Below are 5405 nucleotides of genomic sequence, written 5' to 3' on the forward strand. Positions count from 1 at the left end.
CTGTGCAAGGCTGGGTATGGCAGGAGCAGCTGCTCAGACACCTCAGCTAGGGCTGTTCCTCCCCGGGAGCCACACGCCCTGTCCCCCTTGGCTAGAGGTGGCAGTGGCACTGTCATTAAGCCCAGGAGCCACACGCCGTGTCCCCCTTGGCTAGAGGTGGCAGTGGCACTGTCATTAAGCCCAGGAGCCACACGCCGTGTCCCCCTTGGCTAGAGGTGGCAGTGGCACTGTCATTAAGCAGCCACTTGTTGGCTTCTCCAGGCGGTGAGGGGAGGCTGCTCCAGCCGGGCAGCACGGAGCTGGTCCCTGGGCTGCAGAGCCCCGGCGTTAAAGGGCTGCCCTCTGCTGACTGATCCCCGATGCACGGGCACAGCCCGGGGGATGGGAGGAGTGCCAGAGCACTGCCCTGCCCAGGAGGGCACCCTCGGGTGAGCACTCAGCTCTGCAGGAGCACACAGAGAACTGAGCAGAGACAAAGCATCCTCAGTCCAGGTATTCTGCACACCCAGACACTGGAAGGGAGAGAGGTCAAGGTGTGGTTGTTGGTGAGGGCCAGCACTGGTCTCACTGTGCAGGTGGAGAGCCCTGACAGCAACTGCAGAGCTGCTGCCTGCACCACAAACATGGTTATCACAGCCACGGTCACACAGCACAGGGACACACAGGGACAGCACTGCCCTGGCTGCCCCAGCCCATCACAGACACGGTCACACAACACAGGGACACACAGGGACAGCACTGCCCTGGCTGCCCCAGCCCATCACAGCCATGGTCACACAGCAGTGACAGCACTGCCCTAGCTGCTCACTGCCCTGCAGGCTCCATCCCTAACCCCAGGGAGAAAGGGCAAGAACAATTTCTGGTAAATTGGGAACACCTCAAAAGGCAGATGTTTGAATCTGTTCTAGTGTTTTACTATTCTGACAGGAAAAAACAACCCAACCCAACACTTTTAAAATGTTTATTTAAACATAGGAATTTCCTCTATCTCATTTGTGCCCATAGTCACTTGTCCTTCCACTGGATACCACCGTGAAGTCTCCAACATTTACCCAGTCAGGAACTTTTACACATGGGCAAATCTCCCTGAGATGGCTCCTCTCCAGGGTGGGCAGACCCAGCTCTCTCAAGCTCTCCATACCCTGACTAGCCCTCTTTTGGACTCTCTCCAGCAAATCCCTGTCTGTGTACTGGGGAGCCCAGCAGGGCAGTGATGATCCCCTGAGCTGCTGCCCCTCTCTCCTGCATCCTGGAGCACAACTGATCAGATAGGAGAGATGGAAGGAAAGCACAGGGTCCAGACTAAGCACAGAACTCTACTGTAATACAGCAACATCCAGCTTATCAGCACTCCCCTATTTATCTTCCTCTGCTTGAAAGCTTTAAAGATCATTTACAATAACTGCCACACACAAGAGGATTGTTATCTCACACAACTCCCATGAGCAGCTCTCTAGCTTGGACAAAGAATACAGCAATTAAGATGTGGATGCACACAGCTACTGGACATCCCCCCTTAGGTCAAAATGCCATTGCTGCCTGGTCCCAGCCCAGTATTTTTCATGACAACTCTGAAAAGGCAGAAGAAAAAACTCCCTGATGTTTGCTTCCTTGTATAGCTATGTGAGGCCAACTGGAACACTGTAGAGGGGGGTTCAACAATGCTCAAATAAATCTATTTCACAATATGCTCTGCAGAGTCAAGTACTGCACAGGTCAATAAATTAATCTCTCACCCTTTCAAATTTTCTTACTTTGTTACTGCTCTTCATTATTTGTTTTCAGACAGCAAAAGGAAGGAGCAGTTACTTCCATAAACACAGAGTCTGTTGAAAATCTTAGGCACAAATTGAACTAAGCAAAGTCCAGCAGGTCTAAAAAGACAAAAATGGCATTGGGAAATTTAGATATGCAAAAAGAGGAAGTAAGTGGAAGCAGAATGGAAGATAACAAGGAAACACTTTCTGTGATGCTGGTTACATACTGGGACAGGTTACCTACAAAAAATGTAGTGCCCATCCCTGGAGATACTAAAAGGCCTGAGCAACTTGCTCTGACCTGGGTGAGCAGAGGGGATTGGACTAGAGCTCCAGAGGACTCCCTGGATCTTGAATAATGTGTGATTCTGTAACAAGCTGTTCTGTTAATCACCATAATATAATACCAGCCTTTATTCAGGAGGGTACTAAAGGATAGATTTAAATTTATGCATGAACCCTACAAAAATCAAAGGAGTTATGGTTAGTGGAAAAACAAACTTTCTGGCACAGCTCTAAACATGTGCTCATCACTTACTGCAGTTAAAGACAAATTTACCCACAGGCTTAAACAAGTAGTCGTGTTCCTTTCTGAATGGCCTTTTGTGTGCTGCTCTGTACATAGCACTTGGCTTCACTCATTTTTTGTGCTCCATTTACTGAGCATTATAGTGTGAGCAGAATTCCACACCAAAGCCTGAAGCACCATCACTAAAGCACATATCAGTTTCTAACCATGTGAACTGAAAAGCCTCCACTGCATCTTAGCAGGAGACCAATAATATCAGCAAAATACTAGGAAAGCAAAAGTTGCAGCTGTAGACATCAGCATAAAGAACATGGATTCATGACTCCAGCAGCACATCCTCAGAACCAGTCAACAGTTCCCTACAGCCTTCCAGTTTGTTCCCACTTTCACAAAATGAAGCAATATGCTTGTAAGCAGTTCTCAAACAAACAAGGTATCATATATGAAACTAGGGAAAACACCTAGAAAACAGACACACATAAAACATAAAAAATTTTGCATTGCTGATATTCCAGCCAGAAGCAGCAGGTACATTTGCCTCAAAAGGTTAACAGCTTAGCATTCCTTACACTTTTAGGTTCACTTTGGCTCATTGAAGGAGTGGCCATTTTCCAATATGTGTTCAGCAAATTGCTAATGACAGGCAAAAAGAGCACAGTGGCCTTCCATGACTGATTAATCAATTCTGCCATGCCTATGGCTAATGCTCATATATTTAACACTGTTAGAATCATGCCAGCTGCAGAGTTCAGCATTGCTTTCAGTGAAAAAACAAAACCCAAAAGAATCTCACCAACCAAAAGAAACAAAGGCATCCCCCTCCCCTTTTTAATGTCAGAAGAAAGGACTTGTGCAGCATCTAGAAATCAAATTTTAGCATGATTCAGCTCCTCGATCTGTTGTTTTTGTCCCTCTGTACGTGCACTGGGCTCGGTGCCCAGCTCTGAAAGAGACAAAGGTACAGAGGCACAGCTTTGTTCCCACCCACAGCCACTCTCTGCCAGAAGCAGCTGCCAGGACCCAGCTACAGCAGAAATGAGGTGCTGAAGATCTGTGACACTCACTCCAATCAGCTCATTTTATTGATTCTTGGGAAGCGACTGGGTTAATTCACATTTCCTGCACCAAGGTTCCTCTGCAATGGCAGCTCCTCACTTTGCCTCCTGGGAATTCTCACTTTCTGTAAGCAGAATTTTGATGACATGAATGTCAACCTTTTGTTCCTTAACAGAGGTTGTTAAGGAGGCCCCTGGAAAAAAACCACTCCAGAGAGAATAATCCTCCTGCACAAAGAGAAATGTTTTATTTCAATAGATCTCCATCCACGCTGTGCCTGTGCTCCAGCCAGGAACATCACTGCAGTGCAAGGGCACTCCCTGACCTACAGACAGTGAAGGCACATGACTGAACCCGACAGGCCCAGCAGGGAAACCAACATTTACCTGCAGGGACAACTTGGAGGCTGTGACAGCAGCAGAAGGCAGCACATCAGGTACCAGAGAAGTCTCCAGACCCAGCAGTGGCTGAGATCAGACAGGACACAGCACCACTCAGACTGGAACAGCACTCAACCAACACAATTTTGGAAGGAGAGGGAAAGAGGCACTGATTTCTGAACCATCAAAACTGAGCAGAACAGTTCAGCTGGGGAAAAAGCATTGAGAATACTAGATCAATGCAGAAGAACACCAGAACTGTGAGTGCTGAAAAGCTAAATATCAAGATAAATGGAAGTCAATCTTCCTCAAGATCAGCTTTGTTTTTCTGCCTGAATAATGAAAACAAAAACCCTTTTTTAAGGAGCACCTGAGTACTCAACAGGTCCGAACACAAACATCTTAATAGAAGTTCTGGCAGCTAATATGCAAAACTAACAGTTCAACTTGTATATCTCCAAAGTAGTCATGTTGAAAAAAAACCCAAAACAATTCAGATGATGAAGACGTTAGAGAGGAGACTTTGCATAGAAAATGTAAAAACTGCCCAAGTGCAGGCCACTCATGCTGCAGGAACCCCTCCCAATGTCCCTCAGCCCCACATGTGCCTCCAACACTGCACGTTGACAGCAGCCAGCTCTTCAGTCACTCAAAGCTGGCTTGGACCCATCCTCTTCTGTGTATTTCTTAGCAGCTAATAAGAGCTCCCTTCTCTTATTACTCATCCCAAATTTTGGCATTTACTATTTTAACAATAATATGGAAAAAGCAGGAGTGAAAGAGCAGCACACACACACAAAAACAGTATACCCCAAACCCCCAATGCTAAGTCCATATGCCTCCTCCTCCAGTCTGGACTTTTAGTTCCAGAGAAATGCAAGCTACAATATGCCAAGACTCTGGAATTAAGGTACCTGTAAGCAAAGTGATGGCATTGTACTGCATAAAGCAGCTTCTTAACTTGTATGAGTCAATAAATATGTAGAACATCTATAACAAACCCTAGAAGTGTCTGGGAACAGCTCACAGAAATCTCACTTAGTTACAGTCTTTACACAGATACTGCATATATTATAGAAACTGATTTTTGGAGGCACAAACCAAATGTCTTCTTGTGCCACCTCCTCAAGTCTGTCAATTCAGTGGAGCTCAAAGTAACAAAAGAACCCTGAGATAGTTTAGCTTGTTTCATGCAGGTATTTTCAACCCTGAGTCAAATTCACCCAACTGTGTTAACTGAAGATAATTTTATATAATGTGTGTACCATTCTTGTATCTATTTTTACTGATAATAAACCCCTTGGAACTGCCTTTCTTGTCCAAGACAATTCTACACAAAGTCATAGCCAAATTCACCTGAGAAGAAAAGAATTAAATGGTGAGCAAGACTCACCTTCTGCCTTTCCATGTCTTCATTCTTCCACTAATGGGAAGGAGAGGATTCTGTGCACACTTCTGAAGTTTTCCCTATGTGAAACTATCATATAATTACTCTTAATTCTACTTTATATCCAGTTGCAGTACTTCATTCCCCATTCTTTCAGAAATAAAGGTGTGACAAGATCAGGAAAAGTAGAACTCAGAAGGTAACAAGTGCTTGCAGGATCAATGATCTCAGAAACTGGTCAAAACCACTTTAGACAAAAGGCAAATTAACAAATCAAAACAGAAAAGCAGCAACAA

Source organism: Melospiza melodia, chromosome 16 (genome assembly GCF_035770615.1).
Source record: "Melospiza melodia melodia isolate bMelMel2 chromosome 16, bMelMel2.pri, whole genome shotgun sequence".
NCBI lineage: Eukaryota > Metazoa > Chordata > Aves > Passeriformes > Passerellidae > Melospiza > Melospiza melodia.